General features: G+C 47.0%; 17 non-coding genes across 17 annotated transcripts; all 17 read right to left on the bottom strand.

Annotated features, from left to right (window-relative positions):
* Positions 1–3436: 3436 nt before the first annotated feature.
* On the bottom strand, positions 3437–3510 carry TRNAN-GUU (transfer RNA asparagine (anticodon GUU)). Its single transcript has one exon. It is a non-coding gene; the product is annotated as a tRNA-Asn (tRNA).
* Positions 3511–3756: 246 nt separating this feature from the next.
* Positions 3757–3830, bottom strand: TRNAN-GUU (transfer RNA asparagine (anticodon GUU)). The gene has a single exon. It is a non-coding gene; the product is annotated as a tRNA-Asn (tRNA).
* Positions 3831–4075: 245 nt separating this feature from the next.
* TRNAN-GUU (transfer RNA asparagine (anticodon GUU)) lies at positions 4076–4149 on the bottom strand. Its single transcript has one exon. It is a non-coding gene; the product is annotated as a tRNA-Asn (tRNA).
* Positions 4150–4398: 249 nt separating this feature from the next.
* Positions 4399–4472, bottom strand: TRNAN-GUU (transfer RNA asparagine (anticodon GUU)). Its single transcript has one exon. It is a non-coding gene; the product is annotated as a tRNA-Asn (tRNA).
* Positions 4473–4718: 246 nt separating this feature from the next.
* Positions 4719–4792, bottom strand: TRNAN-GUU (transfer RNA asparagine (anticodon GUU)). The gene has a single exon. It is a non-coding gene; the product is annotated as a tRNA-Asn (tRNA).
* A 249-nt stretch (positions 4793–5041) lies between these two features.
* Positions 5042–5115, bottom strand: TRNAN-GUU (transfer RNA asparagine (anticodon GUU)). Its single transcript has one exon. It is a non-coding gene; the product is annotated as a tRNA-Asn (tRNA).
* Positions 5116–5361: 246 nt separating this feature from the next.
* TRNAN-GUU (transfer RNA asparagine (anticodon GUU)) lies at positions 5362–5435 on the bottom strand. The gene has a single exon. It is a non-coding gene; the product is annotated as a tRNA-Asn (tRNA).
* Positions 5436–5681: 246 nt separating this feature from the next.
* TRNAN-GUU (transfer RNA asparagine (anticodon GUU)) lies at positions 5682–5755 on the bottom strand. The gene has a single exon. It is a non-coding gene; the product is annotated as a tRNA-Asn (tRNA).
* An 862-nt stretch (positions 5756–6617) lies between these two features.
* On the bottom strand, positions 6618–6691 carry TRNAN-GUU (transfer RNA asparagine (anticodon GUU)). The gene has a single exon. It is a non-coding gene; the product is annotated as a tRNA-Asn (tRNA).
* Positions 6692–6940: 249 nt separating this feature from the next.
* On the bottom strand, positions 6941–7014 carry TRNAN-GUU (transfer RNA asparagine (anticodon GUU)). The gene has a single exon. It is a non-coding gene; the product is annotated as a tRNA-Asn (tRNA).
* A 249-nt stretch (positions 7015–7263) lies between these two features.
* TRNAN-GUU (transfer RNA asparagine (anticodon GUU)) lies at positions 7264–7337 on the bottom strand. The gene has a single exon. It is a non-coding gene; the product is annotated as a tRNA-Asn (tRNA).
* Positions 7338–7586: 249 nt separating this feature from the next.
* Positions 7587–7660, bottom strand: TRNAN-GUU (transfer RNA asparagine (anticodon GUU)). Its single transcript has one exon. It is a non-coding gene; the product is annotated as a tRNA-Asn (tRNA).
* A 4013-nt stretch (positions 7661–11673) lies between these two features.
* TRNAN-GUU (transfer RNA asparagine (anticodon GUU)) lies at positions 11674–11747 on the bottom strand. Its single transcript has one exon. It is a non-coding gene; the product is annotated as a tRNA-Asn (tRNA).
* A 249-nt stretch (positions 11748–11996) lies between these two features.
* TRNAN-GUU (transfer RNA asparagine (anticodon GUU)) lies at positions 11997–12070 on the bottom strand. The gene has a single exon. It is a non-coding gene; the product is annotated as a tRNA-Asn (tRNA).
* Positions 12071–12315: 245 nt separating this feature from the next.
* TRNAN-GUU (transfer RNA asparagine (anticodon GUU)) lies at positions 12316–12389 on the bottom strand. Its single transcript has one exon. It is a non-coding gene; the product is annotated as a tRNA-Asn (tRNA).
* A 249-nt stretch (positions 12390–12638) lies between these two features.
* TRNAN-GUU (transfer RNA asparagine (anticodon GUU)) lies at positions 12639–12712 on the bottom strand. Its single transcript has one exon. It is a non-coding gene; the product is annotated as a tRNA-Asn (tRNA).
* A 246-nt stretch (positions 12713–12958) lies between these two features.
* On the bottom strand, positions 12959–13032 carry TRNAN-GUU (transfer RNA asparagine (anticodon GUU)). Its single transcript has one exon. It is a non-coding gene; the product is annotated as a tRNA-Asn (tRNA).
* Positions 13033–13143: the final 111 nt, after the last annotated feature.

Here is a 13143-nt window from a genome sequence, read left to right as displayed (position 1 = left end):
AAAGGATTTGATCGCTGGCAATATTGGCATCTTCTTAAATCTTTTAAGTACATCAGCTCCTGGGCCTGCAATGTGTGGCAAACGATATATCGGCAGAGGAAGCATTGTGCCCACTAAGTCCACGTACAATTTTTTTTTCTTGACATTACACAAATACTCCATGGAAAACCGAACATGCAGCATTCTGTACGCGAGCACAACTTCTTTAAGGTACCCTCTTATCGCACCATTTACATGTACCGAACTTACAAGAAGGTCAGGAAGAAGTCGACAAAGCCGTACTTGCATTACGGTCCGGAGGAAGACATCATTTTCATCCCGTAGGTACATGAAACGCGAGACAACTTGTCTCAAAAATAAATGCGCCAGGCCAAGCCCACCTTTCTTCACAGAAAGAAACAAGTTTGTTCGACTCGTCCTTTCCCAGGTCGAAGCCCAAATAAAAACCGCAAATACTCGATGAAGTTTTTGAATGCTTGCCCGGGAAGCACTGAGCACATTCATCACATACCACACTTTAGCAGTAAGGAACAGGTTGCAGATAATGGCACGCGAAAACATCGATAACTGTCTCCCTTGCCATGTATCACTTCTTTCCTTGGCCCTCGATGCTTGGTCAAGCCAGTACGGATCTGGGTCCAGGTAACTGTCAAGGGGTACTCCTAAATACAACGCTGGAGTGGTGGACCAGCGCATCCGAGAATAGTGTTCAGGCGTGACGTCCCAGCCACCGTACCAGAACCCGTTGCTTTTTTCCCAGTTGATCTGGGCTCCAGTGCAGCTACAAAATTTGTGCACTACATTCGTTACCTCAGAAATACTTTCTGTATTTGCACAAAATGCAGCGATGTCATCAGCATAAGCCAAGATTTTTACGTGCGCTGATTGCAGCCTGAAACCCGTTATGCATTCATTATTCCGGATGGCCAAGCAAAGTGGCTCAAGGTACGCCGCGAAAAGCAATGGCGACAGGGGACAACCCTGTCTTACAGAAGATCGCACTTGCAGGCTGCCAGTGAGTTCGCCGTTCACAACAATCTGAGTCGTACAGTTTGCGTATGCCATTCTAACACCTTCTGTTATTATTCGGCCAACATTCGCATGCTCTAGTACGGCAAACAGGACGTCATGAGACACCCGGTCAAAGGCTTTTGCCAGATCTAGTTGTATCATCGCCACTCGGTCATCAAAAGAGTCAACAGCATTCTAGTATGGACCGCGCCACGTGTATGTTCGTAGCGATACTTCGACCTTTTATGTCACACGTTTGGTGCGTGCCTACAATCGATGTTATAACACTCTGCAGTCTCTTCGCCAACACCTTCATGAAAATCTTGTAGTCGACGTTTGTGAGGCTTATCGGGCGATAAGACCCCACCATCAGGAGCTTTTCAGCATCATCGGTTTTAGGAATGAGAACTATGTGCGAAGTTGTGAAGGACAGCGGAACACGTTTTTTCTCATAACTTTCAACGACAATGACTTGCAGTATCTGGGCTATTGCAGTTTTGAAAGCTTTGTGGAAAGCTGCTCCCAGGCCGTCGGGGCCAGGAGCTTTACCGGTTGGCAATGCATCTATCGCGTCCTCTATTTCTTGCAAGGAAATCGTCTGTTCGAGCCGTATTTTGATTTCTTCGTCAGGTTTCGGCATAAGTGGTAGAAATTCGCAATGGAAGCCCCTTTCCGCTTTCCGCGAATGACCCAGCATATCTTTGAACTGATCACAGATTGTTTCCTTGATTACGCCACTGTCTGCCGAAACCCCTGCCCCAGTGTTTATTTGTCGTATTTGCTTTCGGCACGAGTATCGTTTTTCATCGGATATCGCTCGTTTTGTTGGTGTTTCCCCTGCCCATAGCTGCTCAGTTCGCGCCCGAATAACTGCCGCGTTACAGTATACTTATCGGCGTCCATTTTTTCCAGCTGGGCTTTGACATCCCTGATTTCATTAAAGCATGTGCCTGGTTGTGCGCTTTCTATACACGTGAGGTATTCAAGCTGTTCACGAAGCTCTGCTTCCTTTTGTTTCTCGTAATATTTCAACTGCGTACCTTTTTCAATCGATCTTATTTTTACCCTTTGCTTAAACTCCTCCCACTCTGCAGCGAAGTTCGACGGTTGCGCTGTAATTAGGTTCTCTAGTTTTTGGTTTACTTCCTTAGCGAATCCTTCGTCCTCCAACAACTTATTATTTAATTTCCATAAACGCCAATTAAACCGCTTTTTGCTTTGCTGCCTGCCAAAGGTTGTAATCACTAGGGCGTGGTCACTGAAAGCCACAGGTCTGACATCATACAATGTGCATAGTGAAAAAAGTTCTGCCGACACATACACTATGTCCAATCGGGCATGGCTATTGCCCTGAAAATGGGTATACCGTGTACAAGGGCCATTGGTGAAAACACTTCCAATATCTTCTAAATTATGGCCATGGACCAATTCGTTCAAGACATCAGCTCTCCTATTTCTCACAAACGAACTTCTTGCACGATCGGTAGCCTGACAGACGCAGTTGAAATCGCCCAGTAGGATTAGTACCTTGTCACAGTTTAGGTATGTCTCAAAGCGGTCAAAAAACACTCTTCGCTCGGACTCCGCATTTGGTGCATACACACAAATAACTCGGAACTCAACGCCAGAGTACAAAAAAATCAACGACAAGAAGACGGCCGCTATCACACGAGAAAAGTGACAGCACCGTAATACCGAAATTATTGCGAAGAAAAAGTACGCAGCCACCAGAGGCACCTACAGAATGACACACACATACTTCAAAGTGCGTACGGAAAACGGACACCATACGTTCTGTAGCTTCTTGGCTTTCAATTTTAGTATCTTGTATTGCAACTACGTGCAGATCGTTGTCTAGAAGAAGGCGACTGAGCTGGCATTGTCGCCTTCTTGCTGCAAGGCCTCGCACGTTTAAAGTGGCTACACGCACTGCTTCAGTTAAAAAGAGAGCCATATCGAGAAAAAAAAAACGCTTATTTTATGGTGTCTGCCTTCGCGCCACGCCTAAAAAAAACCCCCAGACCCCAAATCGGGCTCTAGGCATGAAACTACGGAGGCGGTTTCCCCGCCTGCCGTTTTCGGACGAAGTGTTCGGCCGCGGCTTCAAGGTCGGCCGCCTCATACCTGCGGCTTTGGACGGCGGCTCGTCTCCGCCATTGCCGTCCTGTTGAAGCGCCGTGCTCCACGAGAGCAGAGCTCGACTCAAGAAGTGTAGCAAGCTGGGCAACTAGGTTACGATTCATTAACGAACTAAAGGAAGGGGGGATGCATAAAATGTCAGAAGAAGAGCTCTCTCATTTTTATACAGATCACCAAGGCAGAGAAGAAGCATATAAGAACAGCGAAACATAAGGTGTGGACAAGCGCTAACGATTAAAACGAAAAAGAGAGGGAGGGCATGAAATGAAAAAGAATAACATAAGATCGCCTCCGGGAGGGCTCGAACCTCCAACCTTCCGGTTAACAGCCGAACGCGCTAGCCGATTGCGCCACGGAGGCTGAGTGGCACGAGAGCAGAGCTCGACTCAAGAAGTGTAGCAAGCTGGGCAACTAGGTTACAATTCATTAACGATCTAAAGGAAGGGGGGATGCATAAAATGGCAGAAGAGCTCTCTCATTTTTATACAGATCACCAAGGCAGAGAAGAAGCATATAAGAACAGCGAAACATAAGGTGCGGACAAGCGCTAACGATTAAAACGAAAAAGAGAGGGAGGGCATGAAATGAAAAAGAATAACATAAGATCGCCTCCGGGAGGGCTCGAACCTCCAACCTTCCGGTTAACAGCCGAACGCGCTAGCCGATTGCGCCACGGAGGCTGAGTGGCACGAGAGCAGAGCTCGACTCAAGAAGTGTAGCAAGCTGGGCGATTAGGTTAAGATTCATTATCGATCTAAAAGAAGGGGGATGCATAAAATGGCGGAAGAGCTCTCTCATTTTTATACAGATCACCAAGGCAGAGAAGAAGCATATAAGAACAGCGAAACATAAGGTGCGGACAAGCGCTAACGATTAAAACGAAAAAGAGAGGGAGGGCATGAAATCAAAAAGAATAACATAAGATCGCCTCCGGGAGGGCTCAAACCTCCAACCTTCCGGTTAACAGCCGAACGCGCTAGTCGATTGCGCCACGGAGGCTGAGTGGCACGAGAGCAGAGCTCGACTCAAGAAGTGTAGCAAGCTGGGCAACTAGGTTACGATTCATTAACGATCTAAAGGAAGGGGGGATGCATAAAATGGCAGAAGAAGAGCTCTCTCATTTTTATACAGATCACCAAGGCAGAGAAGAAGCATATAAGAACAGCGAAACATAAGGTGCGGACAAGCGCTAACGATTAAAACGAAAAAGAGAGGGAGGGCATGAAATGAAAAAGAATAACATAAGATCGCCTCCGGGAGGGCTCGAACCTCCAACCTTCCGGTTAACAGCCGAACGCGCTAGCCGATTGCGCCACGGAGGCTGAGTGGCACGAGAGCAGAGCTCGACTCAAGAAGTGTAGCAAGCTGGGCAACTAGGTTACGATTCATTAACGATCTAAAGGAAGGGGGGATGCATAAAATGGCAGAAGAGCTCTCTCATTTTTATACAGATCACCAAGGCAGAGAAGAAGCATATAAGAACAGCGAAACATAAGGTGCGGACAAGCGCTAACGATTAAAACGAAAAAGAGAGGGAGGGCATGAAATGAAAAAGAATAACATAAGATCGCCTCCGGGAGGGCTCGAACCTCCAACCTTCCGGTTAACAGCCGAACGCGCTAGCCGATTGCGCCACGGAGGCTGAGTGGCACGAGAGCAGAGCTCGACTCAAGAAGTGTAGCAAGCTGGGCAACTAGGTTACGATTCATTAACGATCTAAAGGAAGGGGGGATGCATAAAATGGCAGAAGAAGAGCTCTCTCATTTTTATACAGATCACCAAGGCAGAGAAGAAGCATATAAGAACAGCGAAACATAAGGTGCGGACAAGCGCTAATTATTAAAACGAAAAAGAGAGGGAGGGCATGAAATGAAAAAGAATAACATAAGATCGCCTCCGGGAGGGCTCGAACCTCCAACCTTCCGGTTAACAGCCGAACGCGCTAGCCGATTGCGCCACGGAGGCTGAGTGGCACGAGAGCAGAGCTCGACTCAAGAAGTGTAGCAAGCTGGGCAACTAGGTTACGATTCATTAACGATCTAAAGGAATGGGGGATGCATAAAATGGCAGAAGAGCTCTCTCATTTTTATACAGATCACCAAGGCAGAGAAGAAGCATATAAGAACAGCGAAACATAAGGTGCGGACAAGCGCTAACGATTAAAACGAAAAAGAGAGGGAGGGCATGAAATGAAAAAGAATAACATAAGATCGCCTCCGGGAGGGCTCGAAACTCCAACCTTCCGGTTAACAGCCGAACGCGCTAGCCGATTGCGCCACGGAGGCTGAGTGGCACGAGAGCAGAGCTCGACTCAAGAAGTGTAGAAAGCTGGGCAACTAGGTTACGATTCATTAACGATCTAAAGGAATGGGGGATGCATAAAATGGCAGAAGAGCTCTCTCATTTTTATACAGATCACCAAGGCAGAGAAGAAGCATATAAGAACAGCGAAACATAAGGTGCGGACAAGCGCTAACGATTAAAACGAAAAAGAGAGGGAGGGCATGAAATGAAAAAGAATAACATAAGATCGCCTCCGGGAGGGCTCGAACCTCCAACCTTCCGGCTAACAGCCGAACGCGCTAGCCGATTGCGCCACGGAGGCTTTTTTTTCTTTATTGCCTGACTTCGGCAAGAACCACAATACACAAATACACTTACAGGGCACAATGAACAATACTTAACACTATCCGCCTGGTGGGTTGTGGCTTCGTCATGTTAAAACTCAAAAATCTCTAAGCGCCACCAATGGCTCTACTCTTTCGAGCCACTCAGGAGCTTCAGGAGCGATTTTCTGAATTTCAGTATACTTATACATACACTCCTGAAAATAGATCCGTGCTGGCCGTGCATCAGGATCGCAATGACATACTGCCATTCTGGTGCGCCAAATACAGTGGAGTCCCATTAGCATAATAAGGTCGAATGGTGTCCCATCCTCACTCTCTACAGGCAAGTACCGTATTCCATGAGAGTGTAGCGGAAATTCCTTTTTTAAAGTCCTTTGCAAGATGTCCCAGAAGTATACCCCTTGTCTCCGGTCTCCGGTTGTCTCCGGTTGTTTACAGATTAAACAATGTGATCCCCAAGGTAGAAATAAATGCTTCCCCTCCAAAAATTTCTTTACTGGTAGTGTTCCGGTAAGTAACTTAAAGAAGAACGTTTTTGCACTTGGCGGCACCTGCATCGCCTTCACACGCTTAATGCGCCACGGAGGCTGAGTGGCACGAGGGCGGAGCTCGACTCAAGAAGTGTAGCAAGCTGGGCAACTAGGTTACGATTCATTAACGATCTAAAGGAAGGGGGGATGCATAAAATGGCAGAAGAAGAGCTCTCTCATTTTTATACAGATCACCAAGGCAGAGAAGAAGCATATAAGAACAGCGAAACATAAGGTGCGGACAAGCGCTAACGATTAAAACTGAAAAGAGAGGGAGGGCATGAAATGAAAAAGAATAGCATAAGATCGCCTCCGGGAGGGCTCGAACCTCCAACCTTCCGGTTAACAGCCGAACGCGCTAGCCGATTGCGCCACGGAGGCTGAGTGGCACGAGAGCAGAGCTCGACTCAAGAAGTGTAGCAAGCTGGGCAACTAGGTTACGATTCATTAACGATCTAAAGGAAGGGGGGATGCATAAAATGGCAGAAGAAGAGCTCTCTCATTTTTATACAGATCACCAAGGCAGAGAAGAAGCATATAAGAACAGCGAAACATAAGGTGCGGACAAGCGCTAACAATTAAAACTGAAAAGAGAGGGTGGGGATGAAATGAAAAAGAATAACATAAGATCGCCTCCGGGAGGGCTCGAACCTCCAACCTTCCGGATAACAGCCGAACGCGCTAGCCGATTGCGCCACGGAGGCTGAGTGGCACGAGAGCAGAGCTCGACTCAAGAAGTGTAGCAAGCTGGGAAACTAGGTTACGATTCATTAACGATCTAAAGGAAGGGGGGATGCATAAAATGGCAGAAGAAGAGCTCTCTCATTTTTATACAGATCACCAAGGCAGAGAAGAAGCATATAAGAACAGCGAAACATAAGGTGCGGACAAGCGCTAACGATTAAAACTGAAAAGAGAGGGTGGGGATGAAATTAAAAAGAATAACATAGGATCGCCTCCGGGAGGGCTCGAACCTCCAACCTTCCGGATAACAGCCGAACGCGCTAGCCGATTGCGCCACGGAGGCTGAGTGGCACGAGAGCAGAGCTCGACTCAAGAAGTGTAGCAAGCTGGGCAACTAGGTTACGATTCATTAACGATCTAAAGGAAGGGGGGATGCATAAAATGGCAGAAGAAGAGCTCTCTCATTTTTATACAGATCACCAAGGCAGAGAAGAAGCATATAAGAACAGCGAAACATAAGGTGCGGACAAGCGCTAACGATTAAAACGAAAAAGAGAGGGAGGGCATGAAATGAAAAAGAATAACATAAGATCGCCTCCGGGAGGGCTCGAACCTCCAACCTTCCGGTTAACAGCCGAACGCGCTAGCCGATTGCGCCACGGAGGCTGAGTGGCACGAGAGCAGAGCTCTTTTTTTTTTGACCGCTCGGCCATTCTTTTTTTTTTATTGCCGACTTTGACATTCAAAACACACAAGATGAACGATTAAAACGTGTCGGCAGACCTTTGCCTGACACGGCATGTTAAAATTTTTTCAGTCTTGCCAATTCATCAAGCACATCGATCCATTTTGGCTGTTCAGGGAGGGCCTTCTACGCCTCCCTAAATCGCACAACATTTTGAATGAAATGTTCCCGTACAGGTTTCACTTGTTCATCTGCATTGTTAAACTCCATTCTGGTTTTCCACAAGCTGTTAAGTCCCAGGAGCATTACTGCATCAAATGGAAAATAATCTGTTTTGTGAAAAGGTAGAAATCTTATGCCATATGCATCTAATGGTAGGTCTTTCTTTAAAGTTCTCTGAAGGACATCCCAGAAAAAAATGGGATCCCAACAGTCCAAAAACACATGTTCAATGGTTTCCGGATTGTGGCACAGGAAACAGTTTGTTGACCAAGGGACGAAAATACCTTTATCGTGCATCCATGTTTTCACTGATAAGGTATTAGTGTGGAGTTTAAAGAAAAAGGATTTGATCGCTGGCAATATTGGCATCTTCTTAAATCTTTTAAGTACATCAGCTCCTGGGCCTGCAATGTGTGGCAAACGATATATCGGCAGAGGAAGCATTGTGCCCACTAAGTCCACGTACAATTTTTTTTTCTTGACATTACACAAATACTCCATGGAAAACCGAACATGCAGCATTCTGTACGCGAGCACAACTTCTTTAAGGTACCCTCTTATCGCACCATTTACATGTACCGAACTTACAAGAAGGTCAGGAAGAAGTCGACAAAGCCGTACTTGCATTACGGTCCGGAGGAAGACATCATTTTCATCCCGTAGGTACATGAAACGCGAGACAACTTGTCTCAAAAATAAATGCGCCAGGCCAAGCCCACCTTTCTTCACAGAAAGAAACAAGTTTGTTCGACTCGTCCTTTCCCAGGTCGAAGCCCAAATAAAAACCGCAAATACTCGATGAAGTTTTTGAATGCTTGCCCGGGAAGCACTGAGCACATTCATCACATACCACACTTTAGCAGTAAGGAACAGGTTGCAGATAATGGCACGCGAAAACATCGATAACTGTCTCCCTTGCCATGTATCACTTCTTTCCTTGGCCCTCGATGCTTGGTCAAGCCAGTACGGATCTGGGTCCAGGTAACTGTCAAGGGGTACTCCTAAATACAACGCTGGAGTGGTGGACCAGCGCATCCGAGAATAGTGTTCAGGCGTGACGTCCCAGCCACCGTACCAGAACCCGTTGCTTTTTTCCCAGTTGATCTGGGCTCCAGTGCAGCTACAAAATTTGTGCACTACATTCGTTACCTCAGAAATACTTTCTGTATTTGCACAAAATGCAGCGATGTCATCAGCATAAGCCAAGATTTTTACGTGCGCTGATTGCAGCCTGAAACCCGTTATGCATTCATTATTCCGGATGGCCAAGCAAAGTGGCTCAAGGTACGCCGCGAAAAGCAATGGCGACAGGGGACAACCCTGTCTTACAGAAGATCGCACTTGCAGGCTGCCAGTGAGTTCGCCGTTCACAACAATCTGAGTCGTACAGTTTGCGTATGCCATTCTAACACCTTCTGTTATTATTCGGCCAACATTCGCATGCTCTAGTACGGCAAACAGGACGTCATGAGACACCCGGTCAAAGGCTTTTGCCAGATCTAGTTGTATCATCGCCACTCGGTCATCAAAAGAGTCAACAGCATTCTAGTATGGACCGCGCCACGTGTATGTTCGTAGCGATACTTCGACCTTTTATGCCACACGTTTGGTGCGTGCCTACAATCGATGTTATAACACTCTGCAGTCTCTTCGCCAACACCTTCATGAAAATCTTGTAGTCGACGTTTGTGAGGCTTATCGGGCGATAAGACCCCACCATCAGGAGCTTTTCAGCATCATCGGTTTTAGGAATGAGAACTATGTGCGAAGTTGTGAAGGACAGCGGAACACGTTTTTTCTCATAACTTTCAACGACAATGACTTGCAGTATCTGGGCTATTGCAGTTTTGAAAGCTTTGTGGAAAGCTGCTCCCAGGCCGTCGGGGCCAGGAGCTTTACCGGTTGGCAATGCATCTATCGCGTCCTCTATTTCTTGCAAGGAAATCGTCTGTTCGAGCCGTATTTTGATTTCTTCGTCAGGTTTCGGCATAAGTGGTAGAAATTCGCAATGGAAGCCCCTTTCCGCTTTCCGCGAATGACCCAGCATATCTTTGAACTGATCACAGATTGTTTCCTTGATTACGCCACTGTCTGCCGAAACCCCTGCCCCAGTGTTTATTTGTCGTATTTGCTTTCGGCACGAGTATCGTTTTTCATCGGATATCGCTCGTTTTGTTGGTGTTTCCCCTGCCCATAGCTGCTCAGTTCGCGCCCGAATAACTGCCGCGTTACAGTATACTTATCGGCGTCCATTTTTTCCAGCTGGGCTTTGACATCCCTGATTTCATTAAAGCATGTGCCTGGTTGTGCGCTTTCTATACACGTGAGGTATTCAAGCTGTTCACGAAGCTCTGCTTCCTTTTGTTTCTCGGCATATTTCAACTGCGTACCTTTTTCAATCGATCTTATTTTTACCCTTTGCTTAAACTCCTCCCACTCTGCAGCGAAGTTCGACGGTTGCGCTGTAATTAGGTTCTCTAGTTTTTGGTTTACTTCCTTAGCGAATCCTTCGTCCTCCAACAACTTGTTATTTAATTTCCATAAACGCCAATTAAACCGCTTTTTGCTTTGCTGCCTGCCAAAGGTTGTAATCACTAGGGCGTGGTCACTGAAAGCCACAGGTCTGACATCATACAATGTGCATAGTGAAAAAAGTTCTGCCGACACATACACTATGTCCAATCGGGCATGGCTATTGCCCTGAAAATGGGTATACCGTGTACAAGGGCCATTGGTGAAAACACTTCCAATATCTTCTAAATTATGGCCATGGACCAATTCGTTCAAGACATCAGCTCTCCTATCTCTCACAAACGAACTTCTTGCACGATCGGTAGCCTGACAGACGCAGTTGAAATCGCCCAGTAGGATTAGTACCTTGTCACAGTTTAGGTATGTCTCAAAGCGGTCAAAAAACACTCTTCGCTCGGACTCCGCATTTGGTGCATACACACAAATAACTCGGAACTCAACGCCAGAGTACAAAAAAATCAACGACAAGAAGACGGCCGCTATCACACGAGAAAAGTGACTGCACCGTAATACCGAAATTATTGCGAAGAAAAAGTACGCAGCCACCAGAGGCACCTACAGAATGACACACACATACTTCAAAGTGCGTACGGAAAACGGACACCATACGTTCTGTAGCTTCTTGGCTTTCAATTTTAGTATCTTGTATTGCAACTACGTGCAGATCGTTGTCTAGAAGAAGGCGACTGAGCTGGCATTGTCGCCTTCTTGCTGCAAGGCCTCGCACGTTTAAAGTGGCTACACGCACTGCTTCAGTTAAAAAGAGAGCCATATCGAGAAAAAAAAAACGCTTATTTTATGGTGTCTGCCTTCGCGCCACGCCTAAAAAAAAACCCCAGACCCCAAATCGGGCTCTAGGCATGAAACTACGGAGGCGGTTTCCCCGCCTGCCGTTTTCGGACGAAGTGTTCGGCCGCGGCTTCAAGGTCGGCCGCCTCATACCTGCGGCTTTGGACGGCGGCTCGTCTCCGCCATTGCCGTCCTGTTGAAGCGCCGTGCTCCACGAGAGCAGAGCTCGACTCAAGAAGTGTAGCAAGCTGGGCAACTAGGTTACGATTCATTAACGAACTAAAGGAAGGGGGGATGCATAAAATGGCAGAAGAGCTCTCTCATTTTTATACAGATCACCAAGGCAGAGAAGAAGCATATAAGAACAGCGAAACATAAGGTGCGGACAAGCGCTAACGATTAAAACGAAAAAGAGAGGGAGGGCATGAAATGAAAAAGAATAACATAAGATCGCCTCCGGGAGGGCTCGAACCTCCAACCTTCCGGTTAACAGCCGAACGCGCTAGCCGATTGCGCCACGGAGGCTGAGTGGCACGAGAGCAGAGCTCGACTCAAGAAGTGTAGCAAGCTGGGCAACTAGGTTACGATTCATTAACGATCTAAAGGAAGGGGGGATGCATAAAATGGCAGAAGAAGAGCTCTCTCATTTTTATACAGATCACCAAGGCAGAGAAGAAGCATATAAGAACAGCGAAACATAAGGTGCGGACAAGCGCTAACGATTAAAACGAAAAAGAGAGGGAGGGCATGAAATGAAAAAGAATAACATAAGATCGCCTCCGGGAGGGCTCGAACCTCCAACCTTCCGGTTAACAGCCGAACGCGCTAGCCGATTGCGCCACGGAGGCTGAGTGGCACGAGAGCAGAGCTCGACTCAAGAAGTGTAGCAAGCTGGGCGATTAGGTTAAGATTCATTATCGATCTAAAAGAAGGGGGATGCATAAAATGGCGGAAGAGCTCTCTCATTTTTATACAGATCACCAAGGCAGAGAAGAAGCATATAAGAACAGCGAAACATAATGTGCGGACAAGCGCTAACGATTAAAACGAAAAAGAGAGGGAGGGCATGAAATCAAAAAGAATAACATAAGATCGCCTCCGGGAGGGCTCAAACCTCCAACCTTCCGGTTAACAGCCGAACGCGCTAGCCGATTGCGCCACGGAGGCTGAGTGGCACGAGAGCAGAGCTCGACTCAAGAAGTGTAGCAAGCTGGGCAACTAGGTTACGATTCATTAACGATCTAAAGGAAGGTTGGATGCATAAAATGGCAGAAGAAGAGCTCTCTCATTTTTATACAGATCACCAAGGCAGAGAAGAAGCATATAAGAACAGCGAAACATAAGGTGCGGACAAGCGCTAACGATTAAAACGAAAAAGAGAGGGAGGGCATGAAATGAAAAAGAATAACATAAGATCGCCTCCGGGAGGGCTCGAACCTCCAACCTTCCGGTTAACAGCCGAACGCGCTAGCCGATTGCGCCACGGAGGCTGAGTGGCACGAGAGCAGAGCTCGACTCAAGAAGTGTAGCAAGCTGGGCAACTAGGTTACGATTCATTAACGATCTAAAGGAAGGGGGGATGCATAAAATGGCAGAAGAGCTCTCTCATTTTTATACAGATCACCAAGGCAGAGAAGAAGCATATAAGAACAGCGAAACATAAGGTGCGGACAAGCGCTAACGATTAAAACGAAAAAGAGAGGGAGGGCATGAAATGAAAAAGAATAACATAAGATCGCCTCCGGGAGGGCTCGAACCTCCAACCTTCCGGTTAACAGCCGAACGCGCTAGCCGATTGCGCCACGGAGGCTGAGTGGCACGAGAGCAGAGCTCGACTCAAGAAGTGTAGCAAGCTGGGCAACTAGGTTACGATTCATTAACGATCTAAAGGAAGGGGGGATGCATAAAATGGCAGAAGAAG

This window comes from Amblyomma americanum, chromosome 1 (assembly GCF_052857255.1).
Source record: "Amblyomma americanum isolate KBUSLIRL-KWMA chromosome 1, ASM5285725v1, whole genome shotgun sequence".
Classification (NCBI taxonomy): Eukaryota; Metazoa; Arthropoda; class Arachnida; order Ixodida; family Ixodidae; genus Amblyomma; species Amblyomma americanum.
Note: the sequence above shows the minus strand (reverse complement) of the source record. Positions and strands in the feature narration are given on the sequence as shown.